Source organism: Chelonia mydas, chromosome 9, assembly GCF_015237465.2.
Source record: "Chelonia mydas isolate rCheMyd1 chromosome 9, rCheMyd1.pri.v2, whole genome shotgun sequence".
NCBI classification, from domain to species: Eukaryota; Metazoa; Chordata; order Testudines; family Cheloniidae; genus Chelonia; species Chelonia mydas.
In genome coordinates this window covers 25,830,260-25,857,526 of record NC_057855.1, presented here as the reverse complement: position 1 = coordinate 25,857,526, position 27,267 = coordinate 25,830,260, and the positions used below count along the sequence as shown (strand labels likewise).

At 40.7% G+C, this 27,267-nt stretch overlaps 1 long non-coding RNA gene across 1 annotated transcript in view; it reads left to right on the top strand.

Moving 5' to 3' along the window:
- Window positions 1–17,407, top strand: part of LOC122461782 — a 114,017-nt gene extending 96,610 nt beyond the window's left edge. The window contains exon 3 of the long non-coding RNA XR_006283954.1: window positions 16,845–17,407. This is a non-coding gene — a long non-coding RNA (uncharacterized LOC122461782). The remainder of the gene's footprint in view (window positions 1–16,844) is intronic.
- The last annotated feature ends 9,860 nt before the right edge of the window (window positions 17,408–27,267 follow it).

Below are 27,267 nucleotides of genomic sequence, written 5' to 3'. Positions count from 1 at the left end.
TATTGGAAATACATCAACTCTACAAGGAGGCCCTAAGTCAGTATTATATATTTATACAGCACCATAGGTGTGCATGGCACTTTGCAGATAAACAAAATGTCAGGTCCCTGCGCTGAGAAAAACACAATCTAAATTAGACTTAATGCAGCAAAGGACATCAGTAAACAAAGTGTAAGGGAAGAAAATGGGAGGACACTACTTATAATAGAGAGAGAACATAAAGTTTGTGTAATGTTGTGTACTCATCATGTATCTTATAGGATGGAATTTTCATAGTACATATTTTCAGCGTCCCAATAATATTACCCATTGAACAGCTTGATGCTTCAGAAGTATATCTCCGTTATTATTTGATCTCTCTAGTTGAAATGTTGGCAGATGTCATGACTCTGATTCATTCATAAATTTATTTTCATATGCATAGTTAAACACTGCTGGTATTGCAAGTATTGTCATACCTTAGCTCTTTTTGGTCCTACTTTAATTCTGCTCACAGATAAATCTTGTTTATCTACATAGAAAATGCAGCGTTTTCTTTCATCAACTTCTTCGAACAGCTCTCATTCCAATATCCATGAAACAAGCAACTCGATCCAGAGGCAACTTTATGACCTCAACACCTGTCCCATTGGCAGGGCCAGATGGAATGTGCCAGCTTTCTTCTCCTGAGTAACTGCTCGCTTGCTCTCTCTCGCAGCCAGGGGTGCCATTTCAGATTGGGTGGGGGGCACTTTAACCTGTAATTCCAGGGGCTACTTAGTCACCTGACAAGTAAACTAGAGTTTTCTTGCAGATAAGTTAGAAATTAGTGACAGAATACTGTATCTAAGTCCTATATAAAGAAAGAAAACAAATATACAAACACCAATTAAAGCCATATTTTCAGTTTATATGCAAGTTTAGAACAATTAGGAGATAATACAGCAAGATATTCCCAATCCCAAACCTTGAGGTATCAGTTCTGAAGCCTTAACACAGACATCAGAAACACAAGTTTGATACATTATACACTATCTTTAGTAGAGAGAAATAAAATATGCTTAAAATCCGCTTACTTTCTCTAACACACACACTGTGTTACTACCATTGTCTACTCTATTTTAGTCAATTGTTTTTCACTCCACTAAAAAAAGTGTTTACTTAATTTTAACATACATGATTCAGGCTTTTCTCTCTTAAAAACGGGAATTAATTTTTCTAATTATTTTGGCTTTTATGTTTACCAATCACAATCATGTACATGACTCACTAACATTTGACTCCACCATTATTATTAGTATCAGACTTGGAACTGCATTTGTTTTAATACAGATTTTAAGTATTTAATAGCTATTACAAAAAATATAATTTGAAAATAAGCAGCCTTCATTTGCACAGTGTCTAAAGTTGTGTTTAGCTAATTTGTTTTTTTTTAAACTGGCACTGCTAATTTACATGTTAGAAGGATACTATTATTTGATTGTACCACTTTAAATAATGACTGACAAAGCACAATATGGTAATAAAAATCATAATAATTACTCCACCCAGCACAGGTGAAGCATTTTAGAACTCGCTACTCAAAGAATTTAAGCATAAGAGAGAAATAATATTAGTAACACACAGATCAGTCAAAAAACCTAAAATAACAGCACCGTAATCCTTAGTGAACTTTGAAAGAATAAAATGACACAGAGAATATATGTGCATTGAGCATTTTGACAGGAAGTATCAAGAAGTAACAACAATAATACAAGTGTGGGTGAGAGAGTGTGTGTGTCAGCGTGCTGTCTCTTTAAGCGGAGCACTCAGAAGCCTGAATGCTTGCTCAGTACACCAAGCAGCCACAGCTGAGCTAGAGTCACCAGCACAGACAAAAAGAAAAGGAGTACTTGTGGCACCTTAGAGACTAACCAATTTATTTGAGCATGAGCTTGCGTGAGCTACAGCTCACAAGTACTCCTTTTCTTTTTGTGAATACAGACTAACACGGCTGTTACTCTGAAACCAGCACAGACAGGCTCCCTGTCCCCAGATCCCAGCTCAGCACAGATCGGGTACACAGGGAGGGGAGAGGGGCAGCCTCAATATCAGCCTCTGCCTGGCTGTACACAGCTGAGCAGAAGGCTGATTCCGGGTCTGAGCAGTTTGGCCAGCTGCAGCTCCATGGCTAGGGCAGCCTGAGGCCGCAGATAGCAATGGAGCAGGGCAGCAGGGGGAGGAAGGGCAGCAGCTTTCCTCCTGCAGCAAACTTCACCCAAATGTGGTACAAAATTCCCTAAATGGCGCCCCTGTCCTCAGCATCTGACTACTGATAAAAATACACAATGAGCAACAAAAAAACAAGTACTCATGAAACAGCACTAGAGTTCAGTGTCAATAGGACATAGCACTGATGTACAGATTCAGCTGATGTTTAACATTTACATCTTTATTGCCTTCCCTTAAGAAGCATTTGTTTCTTTCACATGTGGGAACTTGTGTGTTTTTTGTAAAAGGTTTACAAAGTCAGGAGTGATCATTGTAGTGAAATCATGCTTTCCCTTGAATTCATTCAGGTTGCAAGGACTTATCTCAGAATTGAGAACTATTTAATTTTAATTTTTGGCATGATTTGAGAAACAGCTGTTTGGAGTCCAGATTCCAACCCATTACACTCTTGTCTAAACAAAGATACTAATTATCTAGCAAGTTATGTGGAAGACATAACCCTCAAAACTCTCATGAGAGCAGTATTCTGATGTCTACTGTTGAGGCCTCAGCAAAGGAGAATTTTATTGTTTAAGTGACTAATCTCTGTGTTTGTCTGTTTGAAATAAAGTAACTATTACCAGAATTCACATCCCTAACTTTTTATATTTTAGTTCTCAATAAGACCCCAATAAAAGTACATTTTGGCTACTATGGTAAATTCTTTAGAGATTTATACCGAATTATATTTATTAAATAGCTACTGCCTCTTACTGAAGTTAGATGGGAAATTACAGTGCTTGTGCCCCCCAGGCAGCTTTATAGAGAACCCTTCATACCCCACAATAGGGTGAGGTGTGTGTGCTCTCCATCACTAACCCAGATCCCTTAGCTGAAGGAGAGCGGGTCCATTTCCTTGTGCTTGCCATGCTGAAAGGAGTTTCTGGTCACATGCAAATGTCTTCAACATTCAAACCAAGATTCTGCCTGGTCTTAGTATGTGCAGATAGCACACTCCTGCAGCTCCATCCTCACCAGCATACCTGCACCAAACTAGGCACAGTCTATCCCTGTATGCATATGGTGTAAAACGATAATGGTCTTATCATGACAGTCACATCAAGACTATGAGTATCACCCTTTTTTTCATGCGGACATATTTCTGACTGTTAAAATGTCCTTCAAAAGCCACACTGCCAGTGAACAGGTTTCCCGTACTTGTGCACAATTCTCCTTATCAATGAGTCAAGGCACAGATACAGTTAATCCTGCTTTAGAGCAGCAGTGAATTTAGCTATACGTCTCCCTCCATGTCTGCATGGTGCTAAGCACTGTATAAATAATAACAGTTCCTAAAACAATGTTAACTATAGGACAGTAAGGCTAACTATTCCCTGCCACCACCTCTGATTTTGAGGTGTATCAAAGCTAGGGATATTTTTCTGCAGACCAAGATCATCAACAAGAATAAGATACGTCTGCTTTGATTCAATGTTCGCCTCTCCTCCTCTAGCACTGCCTATTGCACTGAGATAATAGGTTTTCAGATGTTGGGTTTTTTAAATTAATTAGTAGAAAAGTGGGAGAAGTTAATTACATATGATTATAGCTTTATTTTAATCTAGGGCTTGGGTTTGTACTGATGATGGGAGAAAATGGAGTTGTTACTTCTAACAGGAGCGCATCATTATCTAACAAATTAGTCAGCAGGTAAGATTTTTTTTTAAAAGTCATCCAGCAAGGATATATATCATTAAAATTATGAGCACTCTTGCATCTGTAATTTTGATCTTAGGACCAAGTAGCATTCCCACATTGGGTTGGGCACTAAGTAGGGGGTGGGCACAAAGAACCTGCCCACTTTCTGCCACTGTGCAGAGGTTGGTGCGGAATTGTGAGGTTGGGCACCATCGCTACCCCTATATGCCAAGAGCATGAGGATTGCATAAAGCTGGCACTCATGGTGGTACTCTCCACAGACTAGCCTACCTGTAGTGGGAGGGAAGGGGATGGGGCAAGGGCCCTGTCCCCACTGCACCAACTAGCACAGCTTGCACCTTTCTACAGGTTGTAGAGGTAGCCACTCTCCTGCTGTACAATGCCTCCACTCCAAGATCCTCCACCGGAGCACCATGCCTTCAGAGCAGCATATAGCACAGCGTAGGAGAGTGGACTCACACCCTCTCATGTCAGGGCAGGCTCTCCTCATCTAGCACCACATGTCAACAGCTGCTCTGGCCCCACAGTGGTCTGCCCCCTGTCAGATCTCCAGCCATTTTAACTGGTATGTGTCTCAAATGGAGACTGTCCCACATCACTCTAGTTGTCAATCTGACATCTTCTGCCCGTCAAGGACTCTTCTTCCGTTCCACTCCTCTGTCAGCGTAGTGGCCCCAGGGCCTCTCCCTTGAATCTTTTACTCAAACTCAGAAGAGAAACAAAATCCAAGATGAAAACCATTTAATCCATCCAGGTCCTACCCTTTTGTCAGTGCTCACTACCAGAGTGTGCTTCACCCCAGTGACTTCTCTGTATCTCCCCAGGTTCCACTCTACTACTCAGAGAGGCACTTCAGGGTTCTTTCCCTTTCTTCCTGCAGCCGTCTCCCAGTTTGTGCTTCCTTTCTTTATATATCTCTCAGCTCCTTCAACAGCTGGGCTTTATCTTTAATGAAGCCTGGCTGACCCTCCGGGTGCAGCCAGGTAGCATAATTGACCTCTCAGACCCAACAACCCTCTTGTTGCCCATTTGGGGTACAAGCCGCACCACACACAGTATGTGCCTTAAACCCCAATTTAGCTCTTAATCCTATACTTATTTTTAGCAGCATGTTGGTAGTGAATAGAACTGGTTGAAATGAAATCTGTGATATTTATTGTAATATCTTCTGATAGAAGCTTGACAACTATGTGACCAATAATAACAATTTACAGTTCTGCATATTAAGGTGGGGAGGGCTTCAGGGCACATGTGTATCACTACAGGGAGATATTTTTCTACCATGTTCAGCATTACTCAAGTGGCTAAGTGCACAGGGTTGCCATCCCCTAAAGCATTGAGTTTTGGCTTCTGCCAGAGGCAGGATACTGGATTTGATGGATCAGTGATCTCATCCTGTAAAAGTAAATCTTTTGCATCTGTGAATCATAGTTTACTGGTAAGAGCAATCACACCATACGATATATGGCTTCCTCTAGATAAAGTCAGGACCACACCTACCTTGTGCAACGTTCCAGGTATTACATGTGGGCCCTTGCAGTTAGTCTTCCTTAAACAAGACTGTACAATACAAACAAGGCCTAGTCACTTATGCTCATGGAAAGGGCCTTCTTTCCTGTGTATATGGAACAGAGAAGAGGGCAAATTCATCCCTGGAATGACTCATTTTATCTGTGGTATTTATAGTCCAATAATTGTAGTATCTAGGTGCTGACTTCAGAGCAGTTATGCCAGGTATGAATTTGGCACAGAGAATTCAAATATGACTCATACGTTACAGTAATCGTTACTTACTGCACTCCATAAAAATCTTGTCACTAAACTTTACCTTTATCCTATATGTGACCGAGTCAGCTGAGAGATGCCAAGAACAATCAAATTATTTCTTTTCAGCCCCACCCAAACTAAAAGAAAAGAGCCATAACCAGTAAGACATGCCTTGCAGGGTAAGGGAATTAAACACTTCTGTTTCCTGTGAACCTGAGAGTTACACCACATGGAATAACATATTAGTGACTTTTTCTCTGCCAGCCTGTTCACTTCAGATCAACATCAATTTGTCTCCTGATGATGGAGGATTCTTCATATGAAAGTCATCAAGAGGAATAATAAAAAGACTTTAAAAATTAACCTGCTGTGACAGTGACAATATATGGGGATGTTAGGCCAATGGAGCCATGCAGGCCAACTTCAGATTCCACAGACCTACAGCATCCTTTCTTTTAAGACCCCCAGGAACCATGAGGTTCTAAGGTCCTTTCAGAGGTGGCTAGATAGTGCAGTGCAGGGCCCTGTAGGAAAACCTTTAGCTATATTAGATAAGATAGAGTAGCTTTCTTGGAGCTGCAAGGAGAATGCCACTGAGTTTACTGGCCTTCTCTTATGAGGTTTTTTTTGCAAGAAGGATCAATCTGACCTGTGCTAATAAAAACTCCAACTGTGGTGATACTTTTCTTAATGTGGAGAGCACATTGGTGAGGCCTCATCTGGAGTACTGTGTCCAGTTTTGGGCCCCAAACTACAAGAAGGATGTGGAAAAATTGGAAAGCTTCCAGTGGAGGGCAACAAAAATGATTAGGGGGCTGGAACACATGATTTATGAGGAGAAGCTGAGGGAACTGGGATTATTCAGTCTGCAGAAGAGAAGAATGAGGGGGGATTTGATAGCTGCTTTCATCTACCTGAAAGGGGATTCCAAAGAGGATGGATCTAGACTATTCTCAGTGGTAGCCGATGACAGAACAAGGAGTATTGGTCTCAAGTTGCAGTGGGAGAGGTTTAGGTTGGATATTAGGAAAAACTTTTTCACTAGGAGGGTGGTGAAGCACTGGAATGCGTTACCCAGGGAGGTGGTGGAATCTCCTTCCTCTGAGGTTTTTAAGGTCAGGCTTGACAAAGCCCTGGCTGGGATGATTTAGTTGGGGATTGGTCCTGCTTTGAGCTGGGAGTTGGACTAGATGACCTCCTGAGGTCCCTTCCAACCCTAATATTCTATGATTCTATGAAATGTGTATAGTTCAGTAACAGTGAGGGTGATTAACCACTGGAACAAACTACCAAAGGTAGTGGTGGAGTGTCCATTTCTCACTCTCTTCAAATCACAAAAATGTAGGGCTGGAAGAGGCTTCAGGAGCTCATCTAGTCCAGCCCCCTATGTTGATGCAGGACCACGGATGTTGTCCATGTTAGCTCTCCTTCCCCACTAAGTAAAGGAGCTTCGCTTTCCTTCATCTTTCTCTTGCTCGTAATGTATTTATAGAACCTCTTCTTATTGCCTTTTATGTCCCTTGTTAGGTGTAACTCATTTTGTGCCTTTGCTTTTCTGACTTTGTTCCTACATGCTTGTCCTATTATTTTATGCTCATCCTTAGCAGTTTGCCCATGTTTCCACTTTTTGTATGATTCTTTTATGATTTTCAGGTCATTAAAAAGCTCCTGATGGAAGCTTACTGTTCTTTCTACCTTTCCTTTACATTGGGATAGAGCTTTTAATATTGTGTGTCTGGGAAACTGCCTGTGCTTCTGAAGAACTTTTTCTCCCAAGACTGTGGATACCTTTCTGGAAGATTCACGTTAGTCAAACACACATGACTGGACTCAATACAGAAGTACGGTAAATGGATGGAATTTTATGGTTCATGTTATACGAGAGGTCAGACTCAATGATCTAACGGTCTCTTTTGGTCTTAAATTCTATGAATCTATTAAATGGACTGATCACTAACTTGTTTCTTAGCAACCATTAGATGGTAATTGCTTTTATTCACTAACTAACAAGTTGAGGTGGATTCAGACTGACAATTTATCCCATTACCCTGAGCCATCAAGTTCTCACACCTGTAACCTTTGAAGGATTTTGCCTTGTAAGTACATTTCTCACTGCTACATCTACTTTTAATTTCTAATTCAGCATGAGACTTTTAATTCACTGCTAAAGAGAAAGAGCCTTCTCACAAAGACAGGAGAGAACCCAGTTAACTTCTGCACAGATAAAAATAGAAATTCCCTGTGAGCCTCTAAATTATAGTTTGTTTAAAATGTCAGAACATCATATCTATTTAATTTTTACCATGAAGTTCACAACATACTGTACAATGACTTCTTCATGGGCAAGCAGAGATCCCAAAATGAGCAGGCTAATTGATAAGTTTAATTATAATGGATCCAAGATGCAAAGGGGCAATGACTTACAGCAAATCTTGTTTGTTGGTAACAAATGGACCACATATAAAGAAATCAATGCTATCCACATGAACATGTCAGGGTTTCTGTGGAGGAAGTAACGTGTAGATTTGTTCCCTTTTGGTCTCATGGGTCAGATCCGGAAGTTATATTACTACACCATATTTACTCTGGTAAAATTCCCTTTGAAGTCAAAATTTATGTGAGTAAAAATTTCAGCACCTGGTTCCATGGGCCTGATTCTGAGCTCTTACCAGTTTTACATGATTGAGCTCAGTGGAGTTTTTCCTGGTTACACACAGATTTTGACTGGTATTCCTATGTTGGGCAGGGGAGTGATATTTATTTTTAACTAATATAGTTATACAAGTACAAACCCCTAGTGTGGATGTATTTAGACTGGTATTAAGGTGTCTTATCCCAGCATTCCTGTATGGGAATAGCTATGCTGATTTAAAGTGCGGTTATAATTAAAGTGGTACAACTTTTGTATGTAAACGAGGTGTAAGGCGTTAATCCTGCAGATAACTCTATTCAGTGGGGTTCAACATAGGGACAGGGGGTCTGCCCATGTGGAGCCAATGGCTGGATTAGGGTTTAAGTGAGATCATAGTAAATTCCTAGTTCTGTGGGTGATGATAGCCATCTTTCTGTCAAATTCTCCCAAGTCGTGTGGATCTCCATTCTCATGAATGACCATATCAAAAGTGGCTTATAGATCAAGTATCATCAGCATCATTATTTCTTATCTGTCCACTGTCATAAGATCATCCATCAATGCAACTGACATAGTTTATGAGCCATGGGTTGGCCTGAAGCGAGACTGAGAGGGGTTAGCAGCAGAGCCCAGGTGTTGCAAGGGTTGATTTGCTACCACATTCATGTTAATTTTCCCAGCAGTAGGAGTCTTGAGAGTCCAGATGGTGTTTAATGAGGTTGTTGGTGATACAGTCAGCCAAGATAATCCCCCCTAGCCTAGACCAGCCAGAAGCGGCATGCATCTAAGTCACAAGCCATGGCACTTTAACTCATGGTTGAAAGAGCATGGTTCAGTTGTCAAAGCACAGGACTAGGAATCAAGAGACTTAGATTCTATTGTGACTGCCAACTGACTCTCTGTATTACTTTGGGCAAGTGACTTAACCTCTCTGTTTCTCTATCTGTAAATAGGGGGTGCTTCGTAGAGGTGTTTGTAAAGTGCTTCAAGTTCCTCAAATAGAAGGTGCTAATCAAGTGTAAAGTATGATTATGGAAACTTGATTGTTTTAATTTACCTAACGTAATGAAAGAACTCTTCAGGTTACAAATTCTTATATTATTTTACTATATAAAAATGAGACGTAAGTTTCAGAGTTGAAAAAGTGCCATCCTTTCAGTGTGCTGCTTGGTTGCCTGATAAAGGGGATTATTTAAGTAATGTTAAAATGGTTTTCACTGACCTATCACATGGTCAACTCTAATAGCTGCCAAATCTAGCACAATTATTCCATACACCTCCGATGACCAGGTGGCCATATAGTATGCAGAGGTTTTACTGAGCTTGCAACCTTTCCAGTATATTAAAAGCCAGCTCAGTGGAGTAGATGCTTCCTTTTGTGTAGATGAGGAGGCTGGTTTTCTCTTGCAGTCTGAAGGGCTTGATGCTGCAAAAGACTGAGTGTGCCTTGAACTGCTGCTGCCTTCACTGAGAGTTAAAGGTGTGCAGCATCTTGAAGGATCAAGCCCTAAGTATTTTACAAGCTTGTACCAAGCGACTAAAAATGGTGTGCAGATTTTGTGAGCCTCTGCCAGATGATCTCTAATAATGACATCATTCTTAATGAAATCATGTAGCAGCAAGTTCAGACAGTGAACAAAAATATGCTCACATGGGAACTTGCCATCTTGCGCTGCTCTTACAACATTGGATCTATTGTCAGTAAGTGATCATAAAAGCAGGGGAAAGACCTTGGTTGTTAGACTATACATTTGTTTGGTTTTAAAGCTTAGATTGTGTGCTGGCTGCTGTGTGATCATTGTTAAGCCCAGAGATACAAAGTGCAGCTTTCAGAGTAGCAGCCGTGTTAGTCTGTATTCGCAAAAAGAAAAGGAGTACTTGTGGCACCTTAGAGACTAACAAATTTATTTGAGCATAAGCTTTCGTGAGCTACAGCTCACTTCATCGGATGCATTCAATGGAAAATACAGCTTGTTTTCGATAGCCACTGTCAGCAGAGTAATGCTTTGCAGTCCATTCTGAAGCCTCCTTAAAAGTTAACTCTTTCCTTGAGTTGGCTCATGGGCATTATGGAGGGAACACTTTAAGGCAGGGCAGTGAACAATCAGTCATTCAGCAAATCCTTCTTGATCTGTCAGAAGAGAACAATGGGATTTATGTAAATACCCTTGAAAGCACAAAAGATCCAATTCATCCCTGGTGTAACTCCATTGGCTCAATGCAAAGTAATGTTGTTGAATAGGAATCTCACTTTTACAGACCATTATATTGCATTTATTTATGTACTACTTTTAATACCAAAGGGCTGGACAATGTTTAGAAATGTAACCCAACAACAAATAATAGTAATCACACTGTTAACTGGTAGCCCCTTACTGAAAATGTAGTATATGAGGAGGCCAGGAGTATAAGTAAGGTCAATGTATTACAGTACATCATATTGGGTGGAAGAAATGAGAGACTTTGTGAGGAGATTTATAATGAAAAATTACCTGACTCCTTGTTGTTTCTGACAAAGTGAATAAGCTGGGCTGGAAGGCAACTGCCAGAGAATTGGAGCTAGAAGGAGAAAAGAGTTGGTTAATATTTTGAAAATTCAGTTGCCATTAGGGCTGAAAGAAAATTTTCTATTGAAGCTTTTGTGACAGAAAATTGGGTTTGTGACTAAACAAAATTTTCCATGGACGGTGTCTAATGTCCACAGAAAAGTTTGACTGAATTTTTAATAAAAAACAAAAAAACTTTTCAGTATTCGGCTGAAACAAATTATTTTTTCATTCAAAATTTTCCACTAAAAATTTGCTTCTAAATGTAGTGATATGTATTTTGATTCGCCCTTCCCTCCAGCCTAAAGTTGAGGAAATGGGTTCCACGTGCACCTTTCATCTACCAATCCCTTGTTTATGCCCCCACCACTTTAGGCCCCATTCTTCAGGTTAATGATTCATCAGCACTACTTTGAAACTTAATGCACCTTATTTTTTAACAGTAATCCCAAGCATTTTACTCACCATTGAAATGCAACTAGGTTTTGGGTGGGATAATATCTCCAGTGTTAGAGAGTTACCTTCTGTAGTTAGAAAGTGACTACATGATATGACTCTCAGCTAACACCTTTGTTCTTGGAAAAAGTTCTGAACCTGTCAATGCTCACAAATGCTCATAGGATTGCCAGTTTTGATGTGAACGTATTCCTGGAGGTTTCATCACATGACAATCTTTAATTAAGGATTAATCTTTAATTCCTGAAGACTCCAGGACAATCCTGGAGGGTTGGCAGCCTTATGCTCAGGAGGACCTCAATTTTATGCCACAGGCAAAAGATGAGAACATCTACTATGATTTCAGAGTAGCAGCCGTGTTAGTCTGTATCCGCAAAAAGAAAAGGAGGACTTGTGGCACCTTAGAGAGTAACAAATTTATTTGAGCATAAGCTTTCGTGAGCTACAGCTCACTTCATCTCCTCATACAGTGTGACTCAGAAAGAAGAGCATAACCTACTGACTCACACACCACTTGGTGCAGTACCTGAATTTTGCTTGAAGGTATCCCATCCCACTCCCACTTAACTTATGAGAGACAAGATCGCAGTCCAAGATAATATGGTTGCAGGCCTTTATTCATCACTGCCACTTGATCAGAGGGGTCCAATTAGGGGAAACTTGTTGCTGTCAGTCATGAGTTACAGGAATAAAATATATATTTCAGAAACTGCAGATTGGGAATTCTGTGAATCATGCTTTGTTGTGCCTGAATGTTACAGTCCTGCAGCTGCCTCTATGCTAGCAGTGCAAAAGCTGCTAACATGGCACAATATTGATGATCACTGTGTAGAACAGATTTAAAATTTTTATTAAAGCTAATGTTAAAAAAATTATATAATACATAGGTTGAGAAAAGAGTATCTGTACATCTGGGTATAGTGCTTAGATTATCCACAAATACAAAGTTAGTTTTTAAAAGTCATATGATACATAGAGTACGTAATTAGCAATAACCCAAATTTGGTGAATAGATTTAACAATACAGTTTAGATATTAGAATCCAAATACTCGGGTACATCACTCATGAAAAGCTGTATGGAGATTTGATTGTGGAAAGCAAAATATATCAATGAGTGGAGATTGTCCCTCAGTAATTGAGAATTAGGTTGGTTTACTAAAGATTAAATTTCTCTATAAAAGGTATTTTGCTATATTTGGAATCTTTATTTTTGGACTTCATAGACTTTTCTTCAGGCTTATTACAATGATTTTTGTTAATGTACAACAGAATTGTTTCCATGCAAGTGCTGATTTAATGTTACACATATGGACCAACAAGCTGACAAACTAATGAAAACATTTCACACACACCAACATATAAATTAACAACTGTTCCTAGTTGGAATGGATAAATGCTCTATTTGCATTTGGTCTCCTCAATAGAATATCTAGACATCCAACACAAAATTCATTTTTATCCACAATGAACCCTAATCTCCATCACTTTTTGTTTCAGCCACTGGTCCTGTCAATAGGAGGGATTTTTAATATTCATGAGAAATATAGAGATAGAACTTGCTAAGGTATCTTCCCACACAAACTACATAGCCGTTAGCGAGTATAAACATACTTCTGGGCATATGCATAATAAAGAAATATTATATAGCATTGTAATACCAAATCCAAATGAGCTCAAATGAAATGTGTATTGGCAGGGTAGACTATTTTTACAGTGTAGTTAAGATCATTTGGGTGGCAGCATTGTATGATTGGAGGGTGTGTGTTACATCAGATTCTGAATAGGGTACTATTTTTTTCTTTTAAATAACAGGAATATTTCGCCAGAATGTGTCACCCTCTTTCTTACACCCAGTACAGCTCACTATGATGTCTTGAAAGTGAGATTTGAGCATACAGTACACAGCATTTGAAAAGGGGAATCTTCTTTAAGAAAAGAAAAGGAATACTTGTGGCACCTTAGAGACTAACCAATTTATTTGAGCATAAGCTTTCGTGAGCTACAGCTCACTTCATCGGATGCTGTAGCTCACGAAAGCTTATGCTCAAATAAATTGGTTAGTCTCTAAGGTGCCACAAGTACTCCTTTTCTTTTTGCGAATACAGACTAACACGGCTGTTACTCTGAAACCTTCTTTAAGAAAGGAGCTACAGTCAAGGCTGCCCTTCCCAGTGACACACTGGATTTGCAAATACAGAGGGACAGGGAAAGGATGACTCTGCATTAATCAGCTTTTGCTCAGGAGATGGCTGGCAAAAGGGAGAGCTCATTGAGTCAGGAGAGAAACCAGTTCACACTACAAACATATCAAATTACAGCCCTGTGCAGTAACTTTGGTCTGAGTCACTTATCAGTTTATCTCGTTGGCTACTTTCTGATTATCTATGCTGTTGAGCAAACAGAGCAGTTTCACTTAGGGACAACTCACTCCCAGTGTGATAAACTAAACAGGAACAAGGCATTCTTATTCTGGATTCAGAATAAGTGTGTCCATACATGGAGTTAATCAGGAATAATGCAATGTGTGGACAAGCTCTGAGATGCTATATGGAAATGTTAGGATGCCAGCTGTGAGATTTCCCTTGCAAAATCTTGGTGGTTTCTTTTTCCCCCTTTTGATCTGAACATGTTGTAATATAGAACAATATGTCAAACAGTAAGCACATAACTTAATTGCACAAAAGTGCATCTTTTAAACATGATTTTCTAGGCAAGATCATGGAAGCTTGGAAAAGGGGTGTTTTTATTATTGTGACATCCAGTACCATTTGGTAGAGTTCTGCCCGCATTTCCACTATAAATGTTTGGTTTGGCGATGAAGAGGGAGGGGAGATAGAAGGCAGTGGGAAAAGTGTAAAACATGGGACTGGATTTCAGGGGCATCTTTGCAAGTACTCGGCAACCACAATTGGGACCAGATTTTCAAAAGATTTCAGCACCCATTCAGGTACCTACATAAGGACCATAAGTGTTCAACACCCAGCTACTCCCATTGTGACACTACGGCCAGCTCAACAGCCAATATGTAAATCTAACTCACTGTATTTCAACTTTTGGCTACGTTTGCCAGTAAAATTCTCAGCCCTGGTACATGACACTCTCATGTCAGCAAAACTGACATAAAATCGACACCCCTGTGTGACGCAGTTATATGGACTGAACTCCCGGTATAGACAGTGCTATGTTGATGGAAGGGCTTCCCCTGTGGACATAGCTACTGCCTCTTGGGGAGGTGGGAGGAGCTCTTCCATTGGTGTAGGTAATGTCTTCACTAAGCACTGCAGTGGTGTAATTGTAGACAGTCTGAGAACATGTTATGCTCCTCAGGGTGGAGACTATATCTCATACAGTGCTGAGCACACTCCCGCCACTGAACTATAACAGGCATATTTAAGTAAAATGGAACCAAAGTTGCCGCCTTGGGACACAACGTGTTAGATCTTTTTCTGTCAAATAGTAATTTCTGTGTTCCTAATTAATCCCTCCAAAGTGTGAAGTGACCCAATCCATTTGAATGGAATAGAATTTGAATGTATATAGCACCCTTCAAACTCACACCAAAATACTTTATCGTAATGAGTTTGAAACTGATAATGGGGCCAGATCCAATGCCCTTTAAAGTCAAAGGAACTCTTTCTTTGACTGTAAGGGGTATTGGATCTGGGCCTATGTAGGCAAATGCATCAACATTGCATGCTTTCATTCTTTCACGTAAGTGTGCTGTAGGCTTTGCGGGGGAGGGGAGGGGTCTTAAAACAGGGCTTAATGTGATACTGTATATTAGAATACTAACACGGCTGCTACTCTGAAACCTGAATACTAGAATATCTGGGTCGCAGAGCACAAGTTAAAGAGCCTAAGCCTCAAATGTCCATTCATTTGATTTGTGTGTTGCTATTTTACTTCAAATTAGGACTTTTAAAAGTCTCCCCAATAAGAATAAGGGTGAAACTCTGCTTTCACCTACACCTGTACCGCCCCGTTGCTATCAATAGGACTGCAAGCATGTAACTGAGGGAAGAAATGGGCTGTATGTGTTTTACTTTATTTTCCGCAACGTTTCTCAAATGCAGCCACCATTCCTGGGCAGTGACTGTGGAGGGAAGGGGGGAAAGCCGGGATTGGGCCCTGCCCCCCTCTGGAATCACAAACATCAGAGGCAGCCAGTGAGTTCACCACCTTCCTGGTTGCAGTGGGGCTCTGGCTTTGGGCCTCAGCCCTGGAGTGGCAGGCAGCAGGCTCTGGTTGTGGGGCTTCAGGCTCTGGCCCTGGACCCTGGCTGTGGATGCCAGCCCTTGGCTCACCAACCCCCATATCATCCCTGCCCAGCTCCCCATTCATTCCCCCTGGTCACCTCTGACTCCCTACCCGTCTCCCCATCCGGGGCTTAATTTGTCTCCTGGCTTGCCAGAGCTGAGTAAGTCTGCTGTGAAAATTTATATTTTTATAAATAAAAGGAGTACTTGTGGCACCTTAGAGACTAACAAATTTATTTGCGCATCCTTAGTCTCTAAGGTGCCCCAAGTACTCCTTTTCTTTTTGCGAATACAGACTAACACGGCTGCTACTCTGAAACCTGTTATATTTGTATGTTTGTTAATATCACTTTTCACAGCCTCCCAGCTAGCTAGTAAGTCTGCTGTGAAAAGTGATATTAACAAACATACAAATATTACTTTTTGCAACAGCAGACTTACTGCCTAGCAAGTTTTTTTTTAAAAAGCACCCAAAAAAAAGCAAACAACAACAAAAGACAAGAATGTGCAAAGCACCTTATTTGTATTTCTATTCTGTTTAGATCCAGTAAAGATTAGAAACAACTGTACATTATTTTTATCATTGAGTCTGCAAAAAAAATTCTACATAAATAAATTACAACGATTTGGATATGTATATTTGCATATTTATCTGTTTTTCTTAAAGTTAATTAAGTATTGTAGGGAAATTGTCAGAGCAGCCACCAGCAAGGGTTGGTGGCCACACTCTGAAACCACCAAAAATTTGTTGTGAGAACCTTTGTGGAGTGTAACAAATTTTTAATAATAAAAAGTCAGTTTTTATAATTGGCAGACAATCTGTTATTGGGGTAAACAGCCATAAGCTGTATTTAACCTGTAATAAAACTAATCAATTTATGATGAATACAGTTATTTCTCTACTGGTGGGGATAACTACTGCTGTAACGGGGCCTTTGTAAGAGAGCAAGCACGGTAAGTGTCTCAACAGGCCTCAATCAATCAGTATATAAAACCTTATAACACTGAAACGTGTAATAAGTAACCAACCATAGAATGGACTAATAAAAAATGGTCTCTTAAGGGATGTGGCCTTTTTATAGACTTAACTGAGGATTTTACTTAAAAAGCTGAGGAAATCCTGTGAGATCAGATCATACATACAAAGCCCAGAGTAATTTTATTGTTTATAAAATAATTAATGCACAAATACTTTCTATTATAAAATACGAATACTTAATAAAACGCAGATTTTTAATGCTCAAAAGGTCATTTTCAACTAATAAAATGTTGTATTTTTATTTTAATCAACGTGCCAGTTACCCTAAGAGGAAAGGTTCCTCCATCAGCGAAACAAGCTATAATGATTTGCTGCTATAGATGCATCTACACTAGGAACTTCTGCCAGTACAACTATGTCAGCCAGGAAGCACACCTCTTCACACCCCGACCAACACCAGAATGTCAGCAGAAGTCTGTAGTATAGACCTGGCCTCAATATTTGTAGCTCTACAGGATGTAGAGAACTTGTAAGCCTCACAACCTTTTGTCCTCTTGAGGGAACAACCTGAATCACTTCTATTCAACTCAATGTGGGGTTAACCAGGAAGCCTAATTTAATTTGCAGCATGAAAGCCAGCATTTTTAATCTTTTTATTATGGACTGTTGAATCAAAAACCTCCTACTGTGGTCCCCCTCCCTGCAAGTATGAATGGAAGCATCTGCTGCATCCTGAAGTTATATAAAATAGTTGATGCTGTGAGTGTTGAATATGAAAATAATCAGTTGTTTGGTATTTTTGTTTATTTAGCTAACTAAGATGCTTAATAATAATCTTACTTATTGTAATGGATCCATGCACAGGCTCATGGGTCTGCCTATCTGGAGCTTACTGCAGAATTTGTGCATATTTTTCAGAAGATGTTGAAATATAGTATGATATTACCAACTTCAAGAGATCAAAAATCATGAGTCAGACCCTCAAAACCATGAGATTGCCCCCCCCCAAAATCTTGAGTCTTTTTTTTAAAAAAAGTCATATTATGGTTTTTTAGTCTGTCTTCTGACTTTTTGACTCCCCTCTCTTCTTCTGCCAATGTGTGTGTAATTTCAGGTTGAAAAGTCAGTCTTCCCTGCACATAAATGCATGCCTCTCTGTGGCTGCTCAGGTGGAGACTCCACTTACCTTCTCCTCACCACTGACAGAGTCATAGGAAATGGATAGCAGTTCCCATATCCTGACCCAGCAACAACATTTCTCTGACTCCTGCTGTTCCAAGACTTCTCTCTACCCGGGTCCCAGCAGCACTTCCCTGATTCCTGACTCCCACTGCCCCAGAACTCTCTCTTTGGTATAGGGCCATCCATGACAGAAGAGCTCAGTGGCAGAACAGATGTGTCTCTTCAGCCCTAAGGCTCTCACACAGAGCTCTGCCCATGTGCCCAGCCGTGAAATTGGTGGGACTGGACTTGCTTCTTGCATCATTGCAAACATAACGCTGCCTCCCCTAGCTCTCCGAAGGGGCTCCTCTTACCCACCACTACCACCATTCTATTTCCTCCTTTCCCCCCCACCCCATAATTGTCCTCCGCACCCCCCTCAGCCTCATTCCTATCCCCCCCAGTGCCCTGCTCCCCCTTACTCCACTTTGACGGTGTCTCTGCTGCTCCTCACAGTCCCTGAGTCCTATCCAATCCCCTGAACCACAGAGTGGCAGCTATTTTCTCTGTGGGCCTGGCTTTAATTTAATTGAAAAGGGTGAGAGGTGGCCGCCAACTTTATTAAGGGTAGCCTCACCTCCACATGCAGACTGTAGGGAAATGGTGACCAGCTTGATGGCTTCAGCCCTCTTTGACAAGAATAGGAGATGAATATTTTGAATATGGGAAAAATCATGAGTTGGAGCCTTTCATGATGGTTTCATGAGATAGGTAACAAAACACCCCCAAATTGCTAGAGCCACAATAAAATTAAAGTTTGCACTACTGCTTGTATCACATGGATAAATGTAGGAGTTTTGACTTAATTAGTGTTTCAGAAAATGAACAAACTACCTTGAATACAGCTTAAATCTCTGAACAGTTTACCTCCCCCCCCCACCAACTGGTCTCCAAGAAGTGGTTAGTAATTATCTCAAATTAATAAACTGAATAACTGATTAGAACTCAGCAAACAATTGCTTCCCTTTAATTCAACAATTTAAGTGCCATTTGTTACTTTGGTTGCCCTTTAGACATAATATATTTTCTCTTTCAGAAAAAGTGGGATTTAATAGCACAGTGCAGAAAGGAAAAAAGTATACTGTATCACAATGTTATTCTACCATTGAGGAACAAATCCAAACACACACACGGTGGATTTTGAGCTAAAATTAAAATTTATTGTCCAGTTTTTATAAATCTTCTACTATTTCAACAATATATTGCTAATTAATTAATTGTTAATTAATTCAGGCTTGGAATCCTGAGGAAAGAGACAAGCAAGTCCTTATTGTACAGAATGATCTCCCAGGACACTGGAAAATTGTGGGAAGTTTTTCCATATTGATGGGTTCTACGGAGAAACATAAGGCCAAATTCAACCCTAGAATAAGCCAGCACAACTCCCATTGATTTCAGTGGGAGTTGTGCCATCATATTTCAGCACTGGATTTGGACTGCACCATCAATGTAAAATATTCTACTTCTTTTTTGCCAGGCTCACACCACACAACTTTGTGGTACAATTAGTTATTTGGGACCTGATTAAGGAAAGCATCCCTATGCAAGAAGCACTTAAGTATGTGCTTAAATGCAGTCCTAGATAGAGATGGACTTAGTATGTACTATTTAAATATTTTCCTGAACCAGGGTCCTAATCCTCACACTAACTCTCACTGCTGATGATATGCATCCATGGGTAGAATTTTGCTGTTTCTAACTTACTGCATGGCTACACAAGGCAGCTAGAACAGGTTTAAAGGAGGGACAAGGAGTCACAAGACCCTGGGTTCTCTTACTGGTCCTGCCATTGACTCACTGTGTGAAGGCTGAGCTAGAAAACAGGAGAAGTAAACAGGAGAGTTTTGCAAGGGAGTTTAAAGAGGGAGTGTGAGAGCCAGATCCACCTAATAAACATTCTCTAGGGCAATAACCCCCTCCCCACCCTAAAAAAAAAAAAAAGCTGGGGGAGCTGCAGGAGTAATAACAATGCAGGCAGAAGTCCAACAGCAAACTGGAGGCTATCCAGTTTATTGCACTGAATGCAGCATGTATGACTGACTGCCTTGTGGGCAGGTGGCGTATGAATGCACTCAGTACAAACAGTTCATGGCCCTCCGAAACCAAGGATGGGCTCTTAAGGCTAGAGTGGCTGAACTGAAGGACCTAAGGGAAACAGAGAGGTACATATAAGACTTTCCAGGACACAGCAGAGAGGTCCCACCTCCAGTCTGACAGCCTCTGTGCTGTTGAGGAGGATGAAAGCCTCGGGGAAGGAGAATGTCAAACTGGAGTGGATGGAAACAGTCCCATAGTTGAGACCCTCCTTCCAAATGGTGTCATGATGTCATTTCTCATTGAGGATACCCAGGGCCGTCCCTAGCAATTCTGGGGCCCTACACAGCCCCCCCATGGGGGGGGAAGGCCTCCGTGACAGGGGCGGGAGGGCTGCCCCAGGCCTCCGTGGGGGTGGGGGCAGGGCTGGCTTGGGGAGTGGGGGGGAACCACCCCCCCAGCACTCACTGGTGGCGTGGGGAGGCTCTATTAAGGGGATTGTCTGTATCCGGTGAGTGCTGGGGGAACCACCCCCCCAGCACTCATCGGTGGCATGGGGAGGCTCTATTAAGGGGATTGTCTGTATCCTAATAAAGAGGTGAGGATAAAACTTGATAAAGTACAGGTAGGAACTGAAGAGAAACAGTCAAATGAAAGAGTCCCATTCAATTACATTACGTGAAGGCAGAGAACTAAATATCGACAAATTCTGTAAGTGCTTGTATACAAATGCTAGAAGTCTAAATAATAAGATGAATGAAGTCAAGTGCCTGGTATTAAATAAGGATATTGATATAAGAGGCATCACAGAAACTTGGCAAAATGATTATAATCAGCGGGACATGGTAATACCAAGGTACCAAATATATAGGAATGACAGAGTAGGTCATCCTGATGGGAGAGCGGCAACATATGTGAAAGAGAGCAGAGAGTCAAACATAGTAAAAATCTTACATGAATCAAACTGTACCATAGAATACCTATGGATAAAAATTCCATGCTTGACTAATAAGAGTATAGCAGTAGGAATATACTCTTATTATCTTTATATATTTATATATACTTTTATATTATTATAGTAGTAGGAACATACCAGGATGGTCACTGTGATTGTGAAATGCTCAGGAAGACTAGAGAAGCTATAAAAATAGAAAACTCAATAATAATGGGGGATTTCAACTATCCCCATATTGACTAGGTACATGTCACCTCAGGATGGGATGCAGAGATAAAATTTCTAGTTACATTACTGACTGCTTCTTGCAGCAGCTAGTCCTGTAGCCCTTACGGGCAGAGGCAATTCTGAATTTAGTTCTAAGTGGAGCAGAGGATCTGGTCCAAGAGGGGGATATAGCTGAACTGCTTGGTAACAGTGATGATAATGTAATTAAATTGAACATCCTGAGGGAAAGGGGAAGAACGCCAAAGAAGCCTACCACTATGGCATTTAACTTCAAGAAGGGGAACTACATATAGAAATTAAAAAAAAAAAGCAACCATAATAGAGGCTCAAAATAAATGTATCCCCCCAAATGAACAACAACAACAAAAAGTAAGAGGACCAAAAAATGCCACCATGGCTAAACAACAGAGTAAAATAGGTGGTTAGAGTCCAAAAGGCATCTTTTAAAAGCTGGAAGTCAAATCCCTCTGAGGAAAATAAAAAGGAGTATAAATTTGAAAAGTCAAGTGTTAAAGTATCATGAGGCAGGCCAAAAAAGAATTTGAAGAGCAATTAGAAAAAGACACAAAAACTAACAGCAACCAAAAAAAAATTAAGTACATCAGAAGCCAAATAATCAGTGAGGCCACTGGTCCATTGAGGTGCTAAAGGAGCACTCAAGGAAGAAAGGGTCAATGCATAGAAGCTAAATTAATTCTTTGCATTGGTCTTCACTGCAGAGAATGTGAGGGAGATTCCCACACCTGAACCATTCTTTTTAGGAGACAAATCTGAGGAACTGTCCTGGATTGAGGTGTCAATAGGGGAGGTTTTGGAACAAACTGATCAATTAAAAAGTAATAAATCACCAGGACCAGATGGTATTCCCCAAGAATTCTGAAAGAACTCAGATATGAAATTACAGAACGACTAACTGTGGTAGGAAACCTATCACTTAAATCAGCTTCTGAACCAGATGACTGGAGAACAGGTAATGTGATGCCAATTTTTAAAAAAGACTCCAGAGGCAATCCTGACAATTACAGTCCAGTAAGCTTAACTTCAGTACCAGGCAAATTGGTTGAAACTGTAATAAAGAACAGAATTATCAGACACATAGATGAACATGATTTGTTGGGAAGTGTCCACATGGTTTCTGTAAAGGGAAATCATGCCTCACCAATCTGTTAGAAATCTTAAAGAGGGCCAACAAACATGTGGACAAGGGTGATCCAGTGGATGTACCTAGACTTTCAGAAAGCCTTTGATAAGGTCCCTTACCAAAGGCTCTTAAGCAAAGTAAGCAGTCCTGGTATAGGAGGGAAGGTCCTCTCATTGATTAGTAACTGGTTAAAAGACAGGAAACAAAGGGTAAGAATAATTGGTCAGTTTTCAGAATGGAGAGAGGTAAATAGTGGGTCCCCCAGGGATCTGTACTGGGACAAGTGTTGTTCAACATATTCATAATTGAGCTGGGAAAAGGGGTAAACAGTGAGGTGGCAAAACTGGGTGACTGGGCAACACACTGGCATATGAAATTCAATGTTGATAAATGTAAAGTAATGCACATTAGAAAACATAGCTATATATACAAAATGATTGTGTCTAAATTAGCTGTTACCACTCAAGAAAGAGATCTGGGAGTCATTTTTAATAGTTCTCTGAAAACATCTGCTCAATGTAGGATTACAGTCAAAAAAGCTAAGAGAATGTTAGGAAACATGAGGAAAGGGATAGACAATGAAACAGTAAATATCAAAATGCCACTCTATAAATCAATGCCACACGCACACCTTGAGTACTGCGTGCAAGTCTGGTCACACCATCTCAAAAAAGATAGATATGTATTCAAAATGGAAAAAGCACAGCAAAAGGCAACAAAAATGATTAAGGGTATGAAACAACTTCCCTATGAAGAGATTAAAAAGATTGGGACTGTTCATCTTAGAAAAGAGATGATTAAAGTGGGGGGATGATAGAGGTCTATAAAATTATGAATAGTGTGAAGAAAGTGAATAAGGAAATGTTATTTACCCCTTCATGTAACACAAGAACAAGGGGTCACCCACTTAACTGAATAGGAAGCAGGTTTAAAACAAAAGGAAGTACCGCTTTTCACAATGCACAGTCAACCTGTGGAATTTGTTCCTAGGCGACGTTGTGAAAGCCAAAAGTATAACTGGGTTCAAAAAAGAAATAGATAAGTCCCTGGAGGATAGGTCCATCAATGGCTATTAGCAAAGGTGGTCAGGGATGCAATCCCATGCTTTGTGTGTTCCTAAACCTCTGACTGCCAAATGCTGGGCCTGGATGACAGGATGGATCACATTATAATTGCCCTGTTCTGTTCATTCTCTTTGAAGCATCTGCCATTGGCCACTTGGAAGACAGGATACTGGGCTAGGTGAACCATTGGTCTGATGCAGTCTGGCCATTCTTATGTATGTTCTTATGTTATGCAAGTCAATTAGGCTTTGTCTATATACAAAAGTTGTATTAGTTTCTGTCCATCTTAGGTACTTATATGTCCCCTACCACCAGAGTATTTGAGTGCCTCAGTCTTTAAAGTATTTATCCTTACAACCCCTGTGAGGTGGGGAAGTGCTACTATTATTAGCCAAGATGGTCAGGGATGCAACCCCATGCTTTGTGTGTTCCTAAGCTTCTTACTGCCAAATGTTGGGCCTGGATGACTGGATGGATCACATGATAATTGTGCCCTGTTCTGTTCATTCTCTTTGAAGGCTAATTTTGCAGGTGAGGAACTGAAGCACAGAGAGGCTAAGTGACCTGCCTCACAAAAGAAATGAGTGGTCCAGCAGGGACTTGACCCCATGTCTCCCAGGTCCTAGGCTAGTACCCTAACCACTGAACAGTCTTGAAACTGATATAGGCTATGTCTATGTTATAGTGTGTGCTGGCATAGCTTCTAGTTTAGCTGCAGCATATACCAACAGAAGGAGTTTTTCTGCTCGTGTAGGAACACAACCACCCTGGTGAGCTGTGTTGATAGAAGCAGTATCCTGTCAGTATAATCAGCATAGCTGCATCTACACTGGGGATTTTGTCTGAATAGCTGTGTCAGTCAGGGGTGTGTTCTTTATTTTTTTTCACATCCCTGATCAACACAGATATGCTGGTGTAAGTTTTAAGTGTAGACCAAGCTATAGTTAAACCAGTTCATCCTGTTTAGCATGGACACAGCTATACCTATATAAAATTGCCTATACCTCTATTTCTGTAAGGGAAGGGGAATGAGCTAAATGGGAATAAGGAATGTTTATACTGATATAACTGAACACCAAGGGTTATACTGGTTTAACTATGTTGGGGGGAGGGGGGATCACACTCCTAATTTGAAATAGTCATACCAGTTCTGAATCTGCGTGTAGACCTGGCATTAGGCCTATAATTTTCAGAATGATGTAGCTGAAATTAGCACCTAATTTAATAGAGGCTCTTGGTTGCCTAAATATAGGTTTAGGCATCCAAAGAAACATAAACTAAACTCCAAAAAGGCACTCTTATACCAGAGTAAAACTGTCTATGTGGGGAGTTATACTGGTATAACTACTGCAGTATAATTTTACTAGTATAATTATGCTGGTAAATTTCCCTATGTAGACAAGCCCTTAGCCCTTCAAAGTGCTCTTGGCATAGCTGTGTCTATACTGGGGATTTTTTTGGCATAGCTGTGTTAGCTAAGTTCTTGTCACACCCTGACCAACATAACTGTGCGAGAAAAACTTAGTAGCAAAGACCTGGCCTTAGTCACTTTCATTGTGACTGTGTAGCTGGAAACAAGAAGGAAAGGCAGCTCAGTGCATCTAATGTAATCTCTGTCAACCAACAGCAGTTAGTCCCTATATCAGTGTAGCTATCCAGGCCACATTGAAGGTCCCATTGATCTGTCTGAGTAGGAGTCCTGATTTGGAGTTGTGGTGGGCACAGAAATATGGCTTATTTATGTGGTTAAGGAGAGGTAAGGTATTGGGATATTCCCAATTCCTACTGCCATCCACCTTGCAGAACCAAAAGTAAAGTCAAATAACTTGGGGAGTTTTCCTTAATGTTGGACACTAGACCTCACTGGCAGCATCCCAGTGATTCAAAGTCCCTGGATCCTTTCCTCCATGTTTGCTTCCCATTTGTGTGCAAAAAATTTGTAAGAATTATGATATTTTAATAACAAGTAATTTGGGGAGGAGCTGTATCTCTACAACCCTTTGATAAAATGGACTCAAATTTGCACCATAAACTCTACCCAGCCAACTGAAATGGTAATTTTCAAACCAATCTGGCTATGTACCTGGATAGCTTTAAACTTTTGCAACCACATTGCAACCTTAACTCTGGTGCCTCTATCCCTGCCCTATGATAAAAGGCAGTTTAAAGTGTAAATTTGTCTGTTTGTTTCCTTTAAAATCATCTGGGTGTCTTGAGCTGAATATCAATAGGATCCACTGATAACATGAAAGGCAGAGGGATAACCTAATGAGTGTGGTTTATATGTTTGGGTTTCTGTGAAACACATAGGATGCTAATGCATTTTGTTTATTGAGAACTTATATGCCAATATTATTTCATCATTAGCAACTAGGCTTTGAAGATAAAAACTTGCTGAATTCAATGAGTAGTATGGGGTGGGGATGCAGTTTGGACTTTTGCTATTGTTTGCCTGGAGATCCCATCATATAATAGTCGCTATATTTTGCAAATCTATGTACTTAAACTTATTGGGATTTACACAGCATATCCACCATTTGTGATACTGAGACTGAAGGACATACTGAGAGTTTATCTACAATGGGTTTTTGCTCCATGTTAACTATACGGATGTAACTGCATTAGCGCAAAAATCTAGTAGGGATGCATTACACCAATGTAAAAAATGACTTATACTGGTGAAGCTTCCCTGTTTTCTAATTTACACCAGGGACCTCTCTAATCCCCAGGCAGCCCAGAATCTGGCTGATGCAAAGGTATCTTAAAGCCACTCTTCTCCTTTGTCTTCCATGAGGCACAGCATAGTATCTCTCCCCCATTTTCTTCATTGGGAGTTTCACGTGCGCAAAGAGTGCAGGGTCAGCAACAGTAGCATCGTAATGCAGCCCCACCTACGCTGGCCATATGTTTTAGAACTGTGTTTACATAGTTCCTGCTAAAATGGTTTTGACATGGATTTGGCCAGCAAGTGTAGAAAACGCCCAACCATTCCAGAATGCTGTTTTAAAAAATGGGTTTGTCAGTTTCTCTCTGATTGCACTGACCAGATTGATCAAGTTTAATTGCCTCCCTGGTGGTCAGGATTCGGCGCTCTCACTGCTGCGGCCCGGGGTTTGATTCCCACTCAGGGAAGGAATTCCTTTGGGGGGAGGGATAGCTCAGTGGTTTGAGCATTGGCCTGCTAAACTCAGGGAGTGAGTTCAATCCTTGAGGGGGCCATTTAGGGATCTGGGGCAAAAATTGGGGATTGGTCCTGCTTTGAGCAGGGGGTTGGACTAGATGACCTCCTGAGGTCCCTTCCAACCCTGATATTCTATGATTCTAAGTTATAAACCAATTTAACCAGAACTGTATTTAAACAAGCTCTTAAACAGGGCTGAGCCTAGGATAGAGAAGGTCTGTATACTAGTTAATTGGATAAAGACTGAGAACTGTTAAGAATGGCCACTACACACAAAGCAAAGATTGGAAGGTGCTAAAATAACCAGTCATGTTTTTCTTAAAACTAGGAATGTCTGACTGACAGAAAGTACAAAGGAATGATTCTGCAAACAATGGCAAATAGCCAGTGTTTGTTTGGCTCAATCACAGTGTGAGTGAATTGTTGTTAAAACACAATAAAGTGCAAATAATTCCAAACATGTGGCAGTTGTCATTCTTGGGCATTAATTATTCAAACTTCAGGTGTGGTGTGTAACAGACATTTAAGGTGCTTTGAATGAATTAACTCAGACATTTTAAACAGCTGCTTGTCTTTAAACTAGAATGGGAACTAGTGCCTCTGGGTATTGTGTGGGTGGCCCTATGAAGAGAGGGAGGACTCAGCCATACCCACATAAGCAGATGGGCGGTTCCCACTCCCCACCCCAGGAAAGCACTGCTGCAAAGGTGGCAGCAAAGCCCCCTACACACACCCCCACAGTCCTTTGCAGAGTGGCAGGGAAGTGGCAGCAGCTCACCTGGTATGAAGCTGCACTTGCTCCCAAGGAATGGGGTGTTTGACCTTTCCCTTGTGCCCAGACACTCATGCTCCACGATACAGAGAGGGGCAACCCCCATTCCCGCTTTTAATTCAGGATGTGAAACCACTGACGACCAG